The sequence below is a fragment of the Rana temporaria genome, chromosome 3 (genome assembly GCF_905171775.1).
Source record: "Rana temporaria chromosome 3, aRanTem1.1, whole genome shotgun sequence".
NCBI lineage: Eukaryota > Metazoa > Chordata > Amphibia > Anura > Ranidae > Rana > Rana temporaria.
The window spans coordinates 110,107,290-110,127,865 of NC_053491.1; the positions used below are offsets into that span (position 1 = coordinate 110,107,290).

General features: G+C 45.8%; 1 protein-coding gene across 1 annotated transcript in view; it reads left to right on the forward strand.

Moving 5' to 3' along the window:
* The first annotated feature begins 9,284 nt into the window (after positions 1-9,284).
* PRRT4 (proline rich transmembrane protein 4) overlaps positions 9,285-20,576 on the forward strand; it is a 66,574-nt gene continuing 55,282 nt past the window's right edge. The window contains exon 1 of the mRNA XM_040343216.1: positions 9,285-9,578. The gene's annotated coding sequence lies outside the window, so the exon portion shown is untranslated. The remainder of the gene's footprint in view (positions 9,579-20,576) is intronic.

Here is a 20,576-nt window from a genome sequence, read left to right on the forward strand (position 1 = left end):
GGATAGGCTTCTCTGAAGAGGAGGGTTTTCAGGGATCCTCGAAAAGCTGAAAGAGAAGGAGATAGACGGATAGTTTGGGGTAAGGAGTTCCATAGGCTTGGAGAGGCTCTGGAAAAGTCCTGTAGACGAGCATGGGAAGAGGTGAGCCTAAATCATATTCTAGGTAAGCCTAGAATATGATTTACCTATAGCTGCTGTAAATGTCTCCTAAACGTGCGCCGTTTAGGAGATATTTACTGTATACCGTGCCGATGATGTCACCCGTGACGTTTCCTCAGTAGCAAGTGCCGTGACTAGCGACTCCCGCATGCATGCGCGGGAGTGACATCACGCTGCTCTGGCCAGTCACAGAGCCGGAGTCCGCGGCCCCGGAAGGAAGACGGGTGAACATGGATGCGACCTGCAGCAGGGACGGCGCAGGCTTCGTAAGCAGGTAAGTGTCACATAATGTGCTAGTATGCGATGCATTTTAGCACATTATGGGCCAGATTCACAGCGGACTTACGACGGCGTATATCTCCACGTACGACGTTGTAAGTCCGAATGTGAGCCGTCGTATCTATGCGCCTGATTCTTAGAATCAGTTACGCATTGATTTAGCCAAGATACGAGCGGCGTAAGTCTCCTACGCCGTCGTATCTTGGGTGCAATATTTACGCTGGCCGCAAGGGGCGCTTCTGTAGATTTACACGTCAAATATGTAAATTAGGTAGATACGCCGAACGTACTTGCGGCCGCTACGCCATTTACGTAAGGCTTATGTCCGGCGTAAAGTTACCCCTGCTATATGAGGCGTAGGTAATGCAAAGTATGGACGTCGGCAAGCGTATCTTTTTACGTCGTTTGCGTAAGTCGTACGTGAATGGGGCTGTGCGTAGGTTACGTTCACGTCACAGGCAATGGGCCTGACGTATCTTTGGGTGTAAATTCGACACAATACTGAGCATGCGCACGCATGCGCCGTTCGTTAGGCGCGTCATTTACGTGGGGTCACGTCTGATTTACATACAACACTCCCACCTCTTCCAAATTTAAATTACGCGGGCTTACGCCGGCCCATTTACGCTACGCCGCCGCAACTTACGGAGCAAGTGCTTTGTGAATACTGCACTTGCCCGTCCAAGTTGCGGAGGCGTAGCGTAAATAGGATACGCTACGCCCGCACAAAGTTACGCGCTCGTACGTGAATCTGGCCCTATGTCTTTACTTTGCAGGGGAGGGAGAAGAAGAGAATGTTAGCAAGGGTTTACTTCCTCTTTAAATATTTTAGGCGCAAATATATTACAGAAATAGGCGTAACTAAATATGGACTTGTAAGGGAAACCTTAATTAAGGAAACATATACTTTTTTTTACATAAAGGCTATATAAGGAAATGTGAAAAAATATGGAAAAGGTGGTTAGATATCCTGGAGGTATGACGAGAGGAGTGAATAAAAACGAGCAATTGGGGGGAGGGCAGGAGCACGGTGGCCAGGGGGGACGGGGGTTTTGTATGTTTTTTTTCTTCCCTTCCATTACGGGCTTGGGTTGTATGTTGTTTTGGTTGTTTTTGTTGTTTGTATATAAAATAAATAAAAAGATGATTTGATTTAAAAAATAAATAAATATGGACTCGTTATTTTATTTTGAATGGGCTGCCAATGCACAGAATCAGGGACAGTTGGGAGCTATGATAAGAGATGAGCTTCTCTATTCACTGTCCAGTCACGGGTACAATGCTTTGCAGGTTCTTTAGGGACAAAACCTGCAAATCTTTTTTACCTGCAAAAAGGATGTGCGTTTATATAATTTTTTTAATAAAGGTGAACTTATCCTTTAATTCTGCATCTATTGATCTGCTTATTTGCAAGATTCAGGGAATTATAATCGTCCATTTTTTTTAATGCATTTAAAGTATACCTAAACTCAAGAACAAATATTTAAAGCTAAACTCTATTAAAAAAAGACACAAAGCAATTCCTGAATGTGACCTGGTAACAACCTCCTGCTGCCCCTCTACAGCGAAGCTGGAGTGTAAGAGGAAGAAGCAGAACAAGGAGCCAATCAGTTTGTGTGCTGTCAAGCAGCATTTAATGGATATGATCAGAGTAACTGAGACATATGCCTCGTACACACGGTCGTACTTTCCGAGAAAAAAAGTCAGACAGGTTTTTTTTCTAGGAAAGTCCGGCCATGTGTAGCCTCCATCGGACTTTTTTTGTCAGAAGTCTGACGGACCTTAGATAGAGAACTTGTTCTCTTTCTTTCCGTCGGACTTCCAACGGACTCACAGCGAAATTTTGTACGGTCATTTTGTATTGGTGTCATTTTCTGCAATAATTGCCCCCAGCATAGATGGGGGGATATCAGGTTAGACACTTCCTAATGGCTCAGTACCTAGGATCAGTAATGGATAATGGCCAACAGGCCCTCTTACCAGACCTGGTGAAACCGCAACAGTGATTCCTCTGGCTGGACGTTCGCTCACTCTGGGTTGCCTGGGGTGACTCTAGTCAGTAGTGTAGCATGCCTGTACCCTGGTTGTGGCTCGGTCTTTCTCCCTCTCTGGTCGTGCGGGCACAGCGGGGCTCCCTCTCTGGTAGTGTGGGTACAGCTGGGCTCTCTCTATGGTGGTGTGGGTACAGTGTGACTCCCTCTCTGGTTGGTGTGGGTACAGCGTGGCTCTCTGGTGCGGGTACAGCGTGGCTCTCTGGTGCGGGTACAGCGTGGCTCTCTGGTTGGTGCGGGTACAGCGTGGCTCTCTGGTTGGTGCGGGTAAAGTGTGGCTCTCTGGTTGGTGCGGGTACAGCGTGGCTCTCTGGTTGGTGTGGGTACAGCGTGGCTCTCTGGTTGTGCCCGTGGCTCTCTCTCTCTGGCTTCCCCCAGCATACAGTATTCTCTTTTTTTCCTCTTGTAACCCCCCCCAGCAGAGTGCTTGCATGCTGGGGGCTTTAGCATGGTGTCTGTGGACACGCTGGGGCCGCCACTCTTAAGGGACTACATTTCCTATGATGCCCCCAGTCCCCAGAATCTTCTAAATGGGCCTCTGCTGTGGCCAATCATGGCGAGGAAAGCAGGAAGCAACACCGTGGTATGGCGAATCCAATTAGAGCCGCTCTCTCTCTCTTCTAGCTCCAGCTGACAGAGAGGGGGAGGGGGCGATCAGGGGAAATATACAGTACAGCCAGCCTATGGCTCTCCTCTCCCTGTCACAGCGCCGCTGCCGAGTTCTCTGGTAAATGGAGCAGCGGCACTGTGACAGGGAGAGGACGCCCATGCGGATGGCAGACATTGCATCCAATGTGTTGCAGCCAGTTTTTGGCCAATCATATTCCACTCATCTCAGATGATTTTGAAAATTGACTTTTCTTGAGCCTGGTAGTGCTGACCAGGCCAGTTCAACAGGAATTGACCAAAATGTGTGCTGTGTAAGGCTAAGAACATTTTCTACAAGTTTCCAAAAATCGTTTTGATCCTGTCAAAAATCCAGTGTCATTGTACCCTCCTGTGGATTTACTTAGATCCTAAATTGGTATTAAACCCAAAATCTAATTTTTTATGGCGACAGGCCCAACAGGGACAGGGGCTTTTGCATACTCAGATAAGGGATTGGTATGGATTGGGGGGGGCGGACCCCACACCATTTATTTTTTAAATCTTGGTGTTTTTTTCTTTATTTTTTTTCAATAGCTGGGTGCGCACAATTGCAACTACAAATACTGCAGCTGCTGACTTTAAAAAAAAAGGGCACTTACCTGTCCAGGGCACCCACGATGTCCTCACCTGAAGCCGACTTGTCCCTCAGCTCTGGGTGGAGGCGTCGCCTTGTGGCTTCACATTCTGGTACCCAACTGTGCATGCCAGAGTCGCGCTGCGCATTCTGACAGGTCCTTGCTGTCTTCTGGGACCTGTGTGTCTCCCAGAAGACAGTGAGCGGAAGGAGAAGGGGCCGGACATGGCATAGATCACTGCGGATGCTGTGACGATTTTTCGCTGAAAGTGGGAGCAAATACCTGTATTAGACAGGTATCTGCTCCCTCCTCCCCCCTGAAAGATGCCAAATGGACATCGGAGGGGGGAGGAATCCGGACAGTGGAAGTTCCATTTTTGGATGGAACGCAGCTTTAAAGGTGATTTGACTCGTCTTTTTTTCTTTCGAAATTTCATTTTTGCTGCAGCATTTTCTATATATGCTACAGATGCGCCACTTTATGGCCAGGCTAAGGGGACCCCCCAAGCACTATATTTAAAGGATTTTTTTTGTTATTGTTGCAATTTAAACATCATTAAAATCACTGCTCCTATTGTTTAATTATTATTTTTTTGTTTGCCAATTACTTGTGTATAAGCCTTCAAAATGGGCACTTTTGATTTTTCCTTTTTGGCTCCCATAGACTTCAATGGGGTTCGGATTAAAACTTTCCCCTGTTCTGGAGTTCTGCTGCAAACTGAACAGGGGGGCGTTTGGCCCATCTCTACTGTTTAATGAGATCTGTTCCTGGACGTAGGGGCGGTCACTCCCTGGCTAATCAAGGCTTGTCTAAGGGCCTAGCTGTTGATTAGCTTACTGTTAATTAGATCACTGTTTAATTAGGTTACTCTTAGCTGCTAGCTGTTCATTTGATGTACTGATGATATTACTGCATTGTTTATTTAGGATAGTATTTCTCAACCTTTTTTCAGTTACAGCACCCTGTAAAATTCTGCACAATCGCAAATAGTTTTACATATCATCCACACACATAGGATGCCCAACATTAGAGGTGATTTATTCTTACAATGTACACTGGTACTGACTAGTATACCAGCGTTTCTCTTTCCCCTTATTTTATTATCTTCACTTGGCTAACGTGACCCCGGGGCTGACGGAGAGATGCAAAAAAATAAGTCCTCAGGCATCTGACATCCGCCTGTTGAACCTATGACGTCATTTGTTGTTAGGACTGTAGCGCTACCCCCTCGGGAGCCGCTGGTTGTTTTTGGATCGGCGTATTAAGTTACCTCTTACCGTTGTCTAGGGGTGAAGTTGATGAGTAGATTAGTGAGCGAATGTCCAGTCAGTAAATAAAGGTTTTCTGAATGCTTTATTCTCGACCCAACATGACCAACATCAACATGAGGTAGAGAGAAAAGGTTGATGAAGCAATAGAGAACTTTGCAGTATCAGGCCTGGATATGAAGCGAGCAATCCTGCTCTCAGTAGTAATAAACACAGTTCGTCGCCACCCTAGCCAGAGTGGGTGAAGTGCCCCCGGACAAACTCCTGCCACGAGTTTGGCAGCCGAAGCGCTACTTTAAGGTTGCTGGGAGGAACAGGTCTCTGCCACAAACCCGGCTCTAGGGACCTCTGCCACAGGCCTAGTACTTGGATGAGCTGAATGGATTGAGCGAATCCTCCCTGTAAATTAAATCAGGGTCACCGGGTGACAGTTGAAGTGTACCTGTCAATGTCCTGGTCACCAGATCCCCGATGGTTCGTTCAAGCCCTATTGGACAACCTGCCTCCGGGTTCTCCTCAAGCCGACCCCCCCACGAACGGCACACAGCCTGGGATCTCTTCAATAGAGTCGGGGACCCAGCAAGTCACTGGGGCCCCTTTCAGCAACATGGAGCTCCGCGTAGCATGCGACCCCGGCCTGGTAGGCCATATTGCCGGGGGTTTGTTGGATGCGCAAACCCTAAAGGTGGGTGCCACACCTGGAAGCTGGAACCCACGAAGAACAAACAAAAATGGCGTCTGCCACAGATATACCCTCCCCCAGGATGCCACGCGGGGGAAAACTCCTCTAATTGGTTGCTGGGGAAAAGTGTCTCTGCCAGAACCCCTCTAGCGCCAACTGTCGCCCAGGGGTGGGATCGGCACCCCTGGAGCGCAGACTGGCCTACAGGACAGTTCAGGAATGACAGCAGCCCAAATTTAGCAAATTATGAATGGGAGCAAAATAACTCTCCCATTCCCCAATAACTTTAGCGTAGTGCCCATACTGAAAGTAAGGGGGCGCTACAGGACACTGGCAGCTGACCTGCATGGGGCCCAAGGTTGTAATGCTGCACAATAAAGCCCTGTAGCCTTGTGTAACAAAAAAGCACTGACTGGTTTGTTTACATTTTTTGGGAAAATGGGGGCAATGTTCTAGGCATTCTTCCAGGTCATTCTGGTTGAAAAAGGCTAACATAGTGCAACACAATTCATTTTACCTCTGAATAGGCATTGACTTGCCTGGAATGTGGCAATTCTCCTGGAGAACAGAGTTTCTCTATCTTTGACCTTGTGCACTTTTCCCCCCAAAAATTTGGACAATTTTGGGCAATTTTTAGGCATTTTAACCAAGGCACTCTGCCTGAAGGCTAGTTTAGTATAACGGGATCAAGGTCTTATGTAATTTTGTGTGGTATAAATTTTGTGTGAACTTACAATAAAGAGTTCCAGTTTGCACCTAAGCTAGTATTGTCTAGTTCACAGGTGTCAAACACAAGGCCCATGGGCCGAATCCGGCCCTCCAGGCCATCATATGTGGCACTCGCACGTCTCCTGCAGCTGCAGGAGAGCTCCAGCCCTCCTCTGGTCCACCTACAGACCCTTACTTTCTGCTTTCAAGCAATGCATCCAGCTTCTTCCCAGCAGCAGCATACGGTAAGGGGAGTGCACTGTGATGTAAGGGAGAGTGGGGGACTCAACTTCTGATGGTGGGGTGGCTCTTGACATCTAATGTAAAGGGGAGGGGATGTGCTGGACATCTAATCTTATAGATACAACCGACCGTTTTGAGGGCAATCATAATGCTGATGTGGCCCACAATGGAATTAAGTTTGACATCCCTGGTCTAGTTCTGTGTTGCAATTCTCAGCTATAATTCCTGATTCCAGAGTGGTAAAAAAAAGCTGTATCTTGGTGGAGGCACCCAGGTGGGATGCCAAGTGGTCCGTCACATTTGGTGGCAGCAGTGGGATGTGCTTCCTCCCTCAAGCAGCCTGAAAAGCCCCTGTCCTGGTTGGGTTTGCCACAGTAATATATTGCAGCTTACAAATTATTAGATGTGGTGTTTGCATTTGTTTTATTATTTTTTTAGGCTTTCCCCCCCTCTGTTTTCACTTGGTGATCTGGCCAGTAAGGCACATCCTGTATTAGTGAGACACAACTCTGGAGGAATGAGTACAGGAGGCACAGCAGACAGTATCACTGTCAGTCTGGGGGGAGGGGAGTGTTTAATGTATTAGCAGACTTAGATACACTAACACATTGAAGCCAAATTACAGCTAGCCCTCTAAAATCAGTTATAGCAAACAGGAAACAAATGCAACCAAAACATAGAAGAATTTGTAAGCTGCAATATAATAAATGTTTGGAAGAAAAGGAGGCTGGACGTGCGGCTGTCCAGCCCTCTTTTCTTCTAAGTATCTGTTTGCATACAGGGCTCACACCCTCCACGTGGGATAGAGGCTTTTTGGAGTAGCAGGGTAATGCTCCGCTCCTCCCCCCCTCTCCGGCCGGCGTCCTCATTGTTACTGTGGGCACCCGACCGTGACAGCTTTTGGCTTTATGGCCGGGCACTCACTGCGCATGCGTAAACGGCGCTGCGCTATCTGATTGGACAGGCGATCGCCTGGGACCTGTCATGTGTCCCAGGCGATCGCCTACAGGGAGGGGCCGCCAAAAGGGATATGACGTATCGCCTTAGCAGCCCCTCGGCGGAAGGAGGAAGTGAGACAGGATGTCCCACTCCTCCTGAAGCCCCCACTCCGCCCTCCCAAAAAATTACATGCCAAATGTGGCATGTAAGGGGGCGAGGAGTGGATTAAGCGGAAGTTCCACTTTTGGGTGGAACTCCGCTTTAACAACTAATGACTCATCAGCTGTCAGCGGGTTTCCCGCTGACAACTGCATGTAAAAAAAACATGCCGGCAATTAAAAATTATGAAAAAAAAACAGCGTTGGGGTCTCATCAGCTGTCAGCGGGTTTCCTGCTAACAACTGGATGTAAAAAAATAAATAAAATGCCGGCATTTAAAAATGTGTCGGGTCCCCCCCAATGCATACCACGCCCACCAGGTCAAAATAAATTTAAAAAAAAACGGTGTGGGGTCCCCCCCCAAATCCAAACCAGGCCTCTTCGGGTCCATTTTTTTTTAAAAACAGCATGGGGTCCCCCCCAAAATCCATACCAGACCCTTATCCAGACATGCAGCCTGGTAGGCCAGGAAAGGATGAGCGAGCGCCCCACACCTCCTGAACCATACCAGGCCACATGCCTTCGACATGGGGGGGCTTGTGGCGTCGTGATTTACAATGTACCGACTTCGGGAGACATTGTTTTAATAAAGGAATTGTCAAAAACGTATACTGTCTTTTTGTTCTATGTACCCCGTACTCATTCACATGAGGGGTGGAATCTGGGGGCCTGGTACGCATTGGGGGGGACCCCATTTTTTTTTCATAATTTTTTATTGCCAGCTTGTTTTTTAACAGCTGATGAGTCATTCGTTGTTAAGGAGGCGGGAGCCGGCTTCCTGGCCTGCTCCTTAGCAACCAGCTCAATGTGATAAAGTAGCACATGAAAAAATGCAGTAATTAGCGCTTAATCTAACAAACGCCACATTCTTAGTGAATTGCGCACTGATTTAACTCTATATAAGAGCTATTTTACTGCATTTTATTTGCCGTTATTTAACTCTTAGTCAATTGAACCCATTGTCTTTTGACTAAAATGCCATTTTAGTTTTAGTCATATTTTTGTCGTCTGAATTGTCATATTTTAGTCGTCTGAATTGTTTTAGTTTTTGTCGTATTTTAGTCGACTAAAACCGAAAATATTTTTGTCATCGAAATGAACGCAGGTGCAGCAGTCAATGAGTGCGTCTGGATGCGGTGCTTAGTTGTGTCCAGAATTGCGATGATTGGAGGGTGCCGCGTCCCGGAGAACATGTGGCCCTAAAGGAGGGGCGCGCTCAGCGTCTAGATGTGTGCAGATGTCGGGATCGCTCTCTCCATAGATTGGGACAGACTATGGGACCGGTGTGGCCCCGGTACAACGTGAGATTTGATGCTGACCGACCAATAAGCCTGTGTGATATAGAGGAAAAGGAGATCGAAGGATCGCTTTAAGAAATAAATGTCTTTCCTGATATTTCTTTACATAAAGAAGACCATTGGTCAAGATCAATGAAAATCGCATCACATATTTATCTGCATTATACACTGCAGAATCATTTAATGATTTTTAGAGTAAAATGAATACATTTTTCTGACTGTGACCAATGATTAATATGGGAGGAGGAGGGATGGTCGGTGCTGCAGGTTGGGTGTCCTCCCCATAACTATACACACACCGATCTCATCTACCCCGACCAACTGCTAGGATTACTGGTTGCCGACCACGTTCTCCCGATCGGTGCACACACCGGGGAACTGAAAACTCCGCCGACACCCCGCCATAGATACACAATCTGCAACCCCATAGGCTGAGAGTGAGACAGAGCCCGGAGGGGGGAGTGTGGGGGAGGGAGAGCGGACGGATTCACTGATGGAAATCATTGCTGCTGAGCGCTGAGCCTGGAGACACAGAGAGGACGCCGAGCACCTACCGCCACCATGGACCGGTATGTCATCGGGGGGATCTACACTGCAGTGCCAGCTCCATCCTCCTATGCACACTCTGACCATATACATGGATGTGTGCGTGCAGTATATAGATGTGTGTGAGATCATGTGCATGCCGTATATAGATGTGTGTGTGATGTGTGCATGCAGTATATAGATGTGTGTGTGATGTGTGCATGCCGTATATAGATGTGTGTGTGATGTGTGCATGCAGTATATAGATGTGTGTGTGATGTGTGCATGCCGTATATAGATGTGTGTGTGATGTGTGCATGCAGTATATAGATGTGTGTGTGATGTGTGCATGCAGTATATAGATGTGTGTGTGTGATGTGTGCATGCCGTATATAGATGTGTGTGTGATGTGTGCATGCCGTATATAGATGTGTGTGTATGCAGTATATAGATGTGTGTGTGTGTGTGTGATGTATGCATGCAGTATATAGATGTGTGTGATGTGTGCATGTAGTATATAGATGTGTGTGTGTATGCAGTATATAGATGTGTGTGTGTGTGATGTATGCATGCAGTATATAGATGTGTGTGTGTGTGTGTGTGTGATGTATGCATGCAGTATATAGATGTGTGTGTGTGTGTGTGTGATGTATGCATGCAGTATATAGATGTGTGTGTGTGTGTGTGTGTGTGTGTGTGTGTGAGAGAGATGTATGCATGCAGTATATAGGTGTGTGTGTGTGTGTGAGATGTATGCATGCAGTATATAGATGTGTGTGTGTGAGATGTATGCATGCAGTATATAGATGTGTGTGTGTGTGTGTGTGTGTGTGTGATGTGTGCATGCAGTATATAGATGTGTGTGTATGCAGTATATAGATGTGTGTGTGTGTGAGATGTATGCATGCATGCAGTATATAGATGCGTGCATGCAGTATATAGATGTGTGCATGCAGTATATAGATGTGTGTGTGTGTGTGTGATGTATGCATGCCGTATATAGATGTGTGTGATGTGTGCATGCAGTATATAGATGCGTGTGTGTGTGTGTGAGATGTATGCATGCAGTATATAGATGTGTACATGCAGTATATAGATATGTTTATGCAGTATATGGATGTGTGCATGCAGTATATAGATGTGTGTGTGTGTGTGATGTGTGCATGCAGTATATAGGTGTGTGTGTGTGAGTGATCTGTGCATGCAGTATATAGATGTGTGTGTGTGTGTGTGTGTGTGTGTGTGTGAGTGATGTATGCATGCAGTATATATAGATGTGTGTGATGTATGTATGCATGCAGTATATAGGTGTGTGTGTATGCAGTTTATAGATGTGTGTGTGTGTGTGATGTGTGCAAGCAGTATATAGATGTGTGTCTTATGTATGCATGCATGCATGCAGTATATATAGATCCTTGTGTGTGTGTGTGAGAGAGAAATGTATGCATGCAGTATATATAGATGTGTATGTATAGAATGTAGATGCATGTGTAATGTTTATGTACCAGTGCACACTGTGCTGATGCTCTTATGTAATATATAGAAAAAAAAGAGTGTGTGTGTGTGTATATATATATATATATATATATGTGTGTGTGTGTGTGTGTGTGTGTGTGTGTGTGTGTATAATCGGTGGGTGCCATACTTGTACTGCACACTGTGCTGATGCGCTATGTAATGTATATAATATGAATGTTTGTGCCCATTGCACACTGTACTGATGCTGTATGTATAAAATATATATGGTGTGTCCCTACTTGTACTGCACACTGTGCTGCCCTTCAGGGGGTGAATGCTGGCTGCCTCTTATTAACCCTCCCTGTGCCGTCTCTGTTATTATTGGGTGCATTCACCCCAGCTGCTGTCATTACTGTCAGTCCTTTTATTATGTGTGTTGGCTACATTTGTGAACTGCAGCTGCATAGCAGAACACTCACGCGGGAGTCCTTGGAGCATGATCATACGCTTGACACAACTGTATGGTATAATCATGGAAATTGCTGGTGTGAAATGCTACAACACAGATCCCAGCATTCTCAGTGCTATTAGAAGAGACTGTAAACTGGTATTTACCCTTTCAGATCACCAAGGATTGGGAAATCACCAGGGGTAATGATACAGTATTGGCAGTGCAGCTAGTCTGAGCGCCCTGCTGGACAGAGGTCTGGTTTCCTACTTTGTGTCACTAAGATTAATTTTGGTAATATTAGTGAATATAGCTAGGGAAGTGTGAAAATCCCAGGCTTTGATCATGTGTTTGCCAGCATGCTGGTAAATATATGCCATTTGTGACTGACAATCAAATAATTATTGTAGGGTAAACTGGCCATTCACTATCCATACACTATTTTGCTGACAGCAGCTGGGCAGAATATTGTTGACCAATAGAATGAAAAAAAAAAAAACTAACTGTGTATGGTCAGGTTTAACTGGTACTGATGTAGTGTTTAGGGAAGCCATTCTCAACCAGGGCTCCATGGAACACCAGGGTCACTCCAAAGGTTTCCAGGGGTTCCTTGATTTGTGGCTAATTGACCTTCAGTCTGATGGTGCCTGCATAGTTCCAGGTCTACTTGGCAAAGCCATCAGCGTGATTCCAGTGATCTTATTGGCTGTTCGCAAGGGTGGCATTCAAACCACTTCTTCCCACTGAGCAACAATGTACTGAGTATTCCTCCCATTGACCCTTGATGAATTACGACAGGGGTGTCAAACTCAATTTCATTGTGGGCCGCATCAGCATTATGATTGTCCTCAAAAGGGCCGGTTGTATCTGTAAGATTAGATGTCCAGCGCATCCCCTCCCCTTTCATTAGATGTCAAGAGCCACCCCGACATCAGAAGTTGAGTCCCCCACTCTCCCTTACATTACAGAGCACCCTCCTTTCCTTACGCTGCTGCTGGGAAGAAGCTGGATGCATTGCTTGAAAGCAGAAAGTTGGGGTCTGGAGGAGGACCAGAGGAGGTGCGAAGGCCGGATTCGGCCCGTAGGCCTTGTGTTTGACACCTAATATTTTAGGGGTTCTTGTGGAGTAAAACGGCTGATACAGGTGTTTTAGAGAATAGGAGATTGATTCTTTGTTTTATTTATATTATATATATATATATTGTACCAGCAATCTTCCCAAAAATGACCAGCAATGCAACAATGTCCCCATCTCCAAATTTGCTACTAATATTCACAGATCAAGAAATAGAAACTCCAAGCCTTCCCCATGTCTTCTTTATCTGGAGAGAATACTGCAAACAATTCACATAGGAATGAGATATAAACACAGACCCTTAAGCTTTACAACCCATACCCAGTGCTCCCAATTTAACACCTCAACCACCATTAACTTCTCTACAGCATCCCCTCTATACTCTCCTCTGTTCCTGAACCCCCCCCTCAAACTCTGATTGCTCTCTCCACTTTGCACAATGTGTCATCACCTCTTCTCCAGGAGAAGCAAAAAATCCACACACTTGATCAAAGTGTCAAGCCACCTTTTGGTACAATAATTATGTTCTGCCCAATTTGCCCCATTTGGGTGTGTGGAAGTAACATTAGTTCTTCAGGGGCAGGGATCAAACGGTTTACATTTCTTTCTACTGTACAAATTGTCAGCACTATGAGTAAAATACAGACATGCAAGGGACTGATGTGTGTGTGTGTGTGTGTGTGTGTGTATATTGGACAAATATACACATTTTAAACTAAGAACCATCAAAACATGCTTCAATGTACCAGGGGCTCTGTGCTTTTTCCTCTATAGTTTTATGGTAGGTCTACTACCCCCTCAGGAGAAGGAAGGAGCAGGTCAATGGAAATGTCTTGGCCCAGGACGTTCAGGTCAGTGGAAGTGTCTTGGCCCAGGACGTTCAGGTTAGTGGAAGTGTCTTGGCCCAGGACGTTCAGGTTAGTGGAAGTGTCTTGGCCCAGGACGTTCAGGTCAGTGGAAGTGTCTTGGCCCAGGACGTTCAGGTCAGTGGAAGTGTCTTGGCCCAGGACGTTCAGGTCAGTGGAAGTGTCTTGGCCCAGGACGTTCAGGTCAGTGGAAGTGTCTTGGCCCAGGACGTTCAGGTCAGTGGAAGTGTCTTGGCCCAGGGCGTTCAGGTCAGTGGAAGTGTCTTGGCCCAGGACGTTCAGGTCAGTGGAAGTGTCTTGGCCCAGGACGTTCAGGTCAGTGGAAGTGTCTTGGCCCAGGGCGTTCAGGTCAGTGGAAGTGTCTTGGCCCAGGGCGTTCAGGTCAGTGGAAGTGTCTTGGCCCAGGGCGTTCAGGTCAGTGGAAGTGTCTTGACCCAGGGCGTTCAGGTCAGTGGAAGTGTCTTGACCCAGGGCGTTCAGGTCAGTGGAAGTGTCTTGGCCCAGGGCGTTCAGGTAAGTGGAAGTGTCTTGACCCAGGGCGTTCAGGTAAGTGGAAGTGTCTTGACCCAGGGCGTTCAGGTCAGTGGAAGTGGCCCAAGCCAAGTAATGCAAATTGGAATGGCCTTTCCTTGTCTTTAGTGGAAAGATCAGAATGGGGCAAGTAGGAGAGTTACCAAGCTCTGTTAGAATCCCCACCTAACAAATTATGCTGCCAATTGTAATAATAAGAAATAAATCTAGGCCAGCACAGACAGTTATTGGATACCAGAGGAAGAGGAGGTGACTGTGTTGGGGAACGAACTAGGGATCGATCGATTATCGGCGGCCGATATTCACTTTTTCAGATGTATCGGTCAAAAAACTGACCGATATTGCTTCAAGGGGCTTGCTTTATTGTAATAACAACTAATGCGGCTCAGAAGCCGCTTGGCTGTTATTACAAGCAGCAGGAGTGGACGTCTCCTCCCCCCTTCCATTATTTTCCGCTGCTCGCCCAGGCTCTCTTTCGTCCCACCGGGAGGCCTAAGCAACCAGCCGGCATGTCCGCCGGCCGGTTCCAGCCCCGAACAAAGCCGTTGCTTCGTTCGGGTCTCGGATCTAGTAACCCGGAAGCGATGTCATGACATTACTTCCCAGATTACTGGCCTCTTAAAGGCGCTAGTTTTAAAATAAAGTATTCAAAAACACTGATCTTGACGTTTTGGATACCTTCAAGTGCAGATCTCTCCAGAAAGCGTACCTGTCAATGCCTATAACTGTCACAAGGGATGTTTCCTTGTGACAGCAATAACGGTGATAAAAAAAAAAAAAAAAAAATGAAAACGACAGTGTAAAACATATTTTTTTTTTTTTTTTTAAATGTACAAAATATCAGCAAATAATATTGGCTATCGGCAGGAGAGGTGGCTGAAATAGTGGTATCGTATTGGCACCGGAAAAACGATATTGGTCGATCCCTAGTACTGACTCTTCCTGGAGTAGTCAGATTTTCTAGCAGATTTGAAGACGCATTGCAAGCTAGTGACAGGGTCACTTTGACATGTTTGACTTTTCTGTGTACTTGTTTTTGACAAATAACCATGTGCACTGTGTCAACGACCTTTAGAAAACTCAATTAGTCTACTTGAAATTGCAATTTTCAGCCCCAGCTGTGGAAAACAACATCTTTCATTGAATGCACATGGGTGGGGTTTATTGCTGGAACTGCTGGCTGTCATCTCTTGGGCTCGTGATCTACTACAATGCACTTTTACAGGGTGTTCTTTGTAACAGTGACACCAGAATGACATGAAAATCGTGACATCATATACCCTTCCTGGTAGCGACAAGTCACTGCAATGGTAACTATAGTGAACAATGCAGCACTTGTATAGGTTATCTGATGCTGTGGAGGTATATGGTTGGGATAAAAGATGGCACTGGTGCGGAGTCATGTTGGAACAGGAAGGGGCCATCCCCAAACTGTTCCCTCAAAGTTGGGAGCATGAAATTGTCCAAAATATTTTGGTATGCTGATGCGTTCCCTTAACTGGAACTAAGGGGCCAAGGCCAATCCCTGAAAGAAAGAAAAAAAAAACACACACACCATAATCCTCCCTCCATCAAATGATTTGGACCAGTGCACAAAGCAAGCTTGCAATGAGCCATTGCAAGCTGATGACAGTTACAAGCTTGACTCCCAAAGGCAGAGGCATGATGGGAATTGTAGTTTTGCAACAGCTGGAGGGCCACAGGTTGAGCACCCATGAAACACGGTTAAGAAGATATTTTCACAGAAACGGGCACCGCTGTCTACGGCGCATGCGCGCCATACACAACGGCGCAGGCGCACTGAGCGGTGCTGTTTTTGTGAATGGCTTTGACTGGGTTAATGCCGTGTTTTTGCACATGCGCGGGTACTTACCGTACCGGTATAACTGTACAGATGGTGCTGTGGTATTCATTCTTATCCACAAAAACGCAACTTATTTTAACTTTATACTAATTATATACTGTATGTACAGCATATGAAGACCGATTCATGTTTCCTGTGTGTGATGACAACAGGGGAAAAGCTATTCTAAACTGAACGGTGAGCTTTGACTTTCTGCAATACGAAATATCGCACCTCAGCGGTATCTGTGTAGTCAGGAGGCCTTTTTAGTTATTTGTTGAAGTAAATATCTAGGATTGTGTTTATTTTTTTATTTTTTACCAATTACTTGTTAATTTAAAATATATGCATCCAGTTCCGCTTACATAAGCCTTATCTTTTTGGAAAAAAATCTAGTGGTGGTGTGTGGAGAGTGTGTGAGGGCCTGAAGTGGTTACAGAGAAAAGATTCCTGTCAGGAAGCCGGTGAAATATTATATAGTCCACACTGGAGTCAGCGCACATTTTCCACCAATGTTCCAATTCATTTATCCCAGTCATAAAGAAAGTTTCATCTTTAGATACATTTTTCCACAGCTTACTTCTCGTTTGTTTCTGGCAGAAATTAGTAAACCCGTGCTTCCGCCACAATCGCAAAAAGAGCTCCAGATTTGGCTGAATCTGCTTGAAACTGACACAGACTCCTGGGAGTTGCTATGCTTTTGGTCAGCTATCAAACGTTTACATATCCGCCATAGAGAGACTGTTGGGGTCCTTTTGCACGGGCGATTACTGCAATTTCCAGTGGAAAAAATTTGAACATTCCTGCAGCTGGAATTGACTGATGTATGTGAATAGCTGCTAAGACCCCTTTCACACTGAGGAGTTTTTCAGGCGGTATAGCGCTAAAAATAGCGCCTAAATACCGTCTGAAAAACTCCTGCCCAGCCTTCTCAATGTGAAAGCCCGAGGGCTTTCACACTGAGGCGATGCGCTGGCAGGAGAGAAAAAATCTCCTGCCAGCAGCATCTTTGGATCGGTGAGAGGAGCGGTATGTATACCGCTCCTTCACCGCTCCTTCCCATTTAAAACAATGGGAAACCGCAATAATACCGCCCGCAATGTGCCTCTGCAGAGGCGCATTGCGGGCGGTATTAACCCTTTATCGGCTGCCAGCAGGGGCTAATACCACACCGCTAGCGGCCGAATCCCGCGGCAATTCCGACGGTATAGTGCCGCTATTTTTAGCGGCGCTATACCGCCACCGCACCTCCCGCCCCAGTGTGAAAGGGGCCTAAGCCTGTGCAGTGCAATGACAGGCTGTCGATGACTGCAGCTGTACATGACTGCCAGCGATTACCTGGGGTGATTGTTGCTGGGTGCATTGTATGTGGCCATCGACAGCCTGTCATTAGATTGTACTGGCTTGGCGGCTGCAGCTATTCGCACATGTCTGTTAAGCAGGAATCCGTAGATTCTTGCCGTTGGAAATCTGTGTGTAACCACCTGTGTGAATAGACAGTTAGGCCGCAGTCAGATGTGAAAAGGTTTGATAGGCTGCTAACAGCGCCCATACACTAGGCGAAAAATCATTTGTCCAGTTAATGGCCACAAATTGAGAATCTCAGTTATGATGTTTTTGAGCCCAAAAAATCTAAGTAAAAGTTTGGAAAACTTCTTACGAAATTATGCTTCTTCACACGTTTTTGGGCTGTTCTGTTTGAAAGCTCCTCTCAAAAATGTGAGTTTGGTGGGGTTTTTTTCTGCCTGTAATGCCCTGTACACACGATCAGAATTTCTGTCGGGATAAACTCAGACGGATTTTTCAGACGGAATTCCGTTTAAACTGTCTTGCATACACGCCAGACTTTTTTCATCGGAAATTCCAAACATGTGTATGAGGCATTAGAGAGTATACCTGCAAACTCCTGATAAAGCCATAGTGCACATGGACACATTGGCCAACATGGAGGGGTGTTTCTAGGCAGAGAAAATGAGAGCGCAAAAGCCTGTAGGAGCCGCTTCTTTGAGCTGCAATGATGATTGAGAGAGTGTAGTTCCGCTTTAAAGTGGACCTTCAGTAATTTTTTTTTTCAACTTTCCATCTATTAAATCTTCTGCCCTTGTTTTAACTTTGGATAGTAAAATACCTTATACAGCCCACTTCCTGTTTCTTGTCTGGTAAAAATCCTAGGGTTATGATATCATGCACAGCTCTCTTTCTCACTCTCCTGAGAGTTTGCCAGAAAGGGATGGGGGGGATGAGTCATAAGAGGGCCAATGAGAGCTGGAGGTGTGCCTGTGTGTGTGTGTGTGTGTGTCTGTGTAAATCCAGGAAGTGAACAGGCAGCAGCTTCAGCTGCCCACAGTTAAAATGGATGCAGCCAGACTCAGTGGAGGGAGATTTCTGCAGCATATTTAGCAAGTACAGAATCGCAGTATATACACCAAAGTGAGTACACCCCTCATATTTTTGCTAATATTTTATTATAACTTTTCCTATGACACTTTGCTACAATGTAATGTAGTGTGCAGTGTACAGATTGTATAACAGTGTAAATTTGCTGTCCCCTCACAACACGCAGCCATTAATATCTAAACTGCTGGCAACAAAAGTGAGTACACCCCCTAAGTGAAAATTTTCAAATTGGGCCCAAAGTGTGAATATTTTTGTGTGGCCACCATTTTTTTCCAGCACTGCCTTAACCCTCTTGGGCATAGAGTTCACCAGAATTTCACAGGTTGCCACTGGAGTCCTCTTCCACTCCTCCAGGATGACATCACGGAGCTGGTGGATGTTAGAGGCCTTGCACTCCTCCACCTTCCATTTTGAGGATTCCCCACTGATGCTAAATAGGGTTTAGGTCTGGAGACATGCTTGGCCAGTCCATCACCTTTACCCTCGGCTTCTTTAGCAAGGCAGTGGTTGTCTTGGAGGTGTGTTTGGGGTCGTTATCATGTTGGAATACTACCCTGTGGCCCATTCTCTGAAGGGAGGGGATCATGCCCTACTTCAGTATGTGGCAGTACATGTTGGCATTCACGGTTCCCTCAATGAACTGTAGCTCCCCAGTAGGGTTGCCGACTCATCCCTTTAAAACAGAACACATATTAATTACACAGGTTCTGTGGCTGATTAAGGAGGTAATTAAACTCACTTGGTGCCTTATTTGCATTAAATTAGCCTCAGAACCTGTGTAATTCATATGTGTTCTGTTTTAAAGGGATGAGGTGGCAACTCTACTCCCCAGTGTTGGCAGCACTTATGCAGCCCCAGACCATGACACTCCCACCACGTGTTTGACTGAAGGCAAGACACTTGTCTTTGTACTCCTCACCTGGCTGCCGCCACACACGCTTGACACCATCTGAGCCAAGTAAGTTTATCTTGGACTCATTAGTAATCCATGTCCTTAGTCTGCTTGTCTTCAGCAAACTGTTTGCAGGCTTTCTTGTGCATCATCTTTAGAAGAGGCTTCCTTCTGTGAGGACAGCCATGCAGACCAATTTGATGCGGTGTATTGTCTGAGCACTGACAGGCTGACCCCCCCCACCCCTTCAACCTCTGAAGCAATGCTGGCAGCACTCATGCGTCTATTTCCCAAAGACAACCTCCGGATATGGCGATGAGCACGTGCACTCAACCTCTTTGGTGTACCATGGCAAGGCCTGTTCTGAGTGGAACCTGTCCTGTTAAACCGCTGTATGGTCTTGGCCACCGTGCTGCAGCTCAGATTCAAGGTCTTGGCAATCTTCTTATGGCCTAGGCCAGGGATATGCAATTAGCGGATCTCCATCTGTTGCAGAACTACAATTCCCATGAGGCAAAGCAAGACTCAGACAGCCACAAGCATGGACCCAGAGGCAGAGGCATGATGGGACTTGTAGTTTTGCAACAGCTGTAGGTCCGCTAATAGCATATCCCTGGCCTAGGCCATCTCTATGTAGAGCAACAATTCTTTTTTTCAGATCCTCAGTTCTTTACAATGAGGTGCCATGTTGAACTTCCAGTGACCAGTATGAGAGAGTGAGAGCGATAACATCAAATTTAACACACCTGCTCCCCATTCACACCTGAGACCAATTTGGACATTTTCACTTAGGGGTGTACTCCCTTTTATGGCCAGCGGTTTAGACATTAATGGCTGTGTGTTGAGTTATTTTGAGGGGACAGCAAATCTACACTGTTATACAAGCCGTGCACTCCCTACTTTACATTGTAGCAAAGTGTAATTTCTTCAGTGTTGTCACATGAAAAGATAGAATAAAATATTTACAAAAATGTGAGGGTGTACTTACTTTTGTGAGATGCTGTATATAATAATATGCAAAGTGGTTGGAGGGAAGCTTCAGAATGGCAAAGAAGTTTTTATTTTAAATTTTGCAGTTCCTCTTTAAGTATGTCTATTACACTATTACTGTATGTGGCAAATGATTGCCAATTTCCTGAGACTGACTGTTTTACCCCCATAAACCGAAACAAAGAATCTTATTTAATAAAACTGAAGCTAGAGGAACAATGTTTCTTTATAGTCAGGGTAGAAAGATTGTATCGGTACTCTCTCTTCCCTACAGGACATTTTAGCCATGAGACAACTATTTTTGTCCTAATTATATTATGTGTGATGTTGGCAGGGTTGGTGACGGCTAAACATAGACTACTTGTGCCATTCTGTGAGCAGCCACATGATTTTATTTATTATCCAATGTGATATTCAACTTCTGCTGAGGGAACTAAAGTTGAATATCGCATTCAAACTGTGTCGCTGCTGTAATCTCCTAGTTCAATTTTTTTTCCAGGGGGGTCTTGTCACCCCAGAAGCTGTGTTGTAATGTGACCACT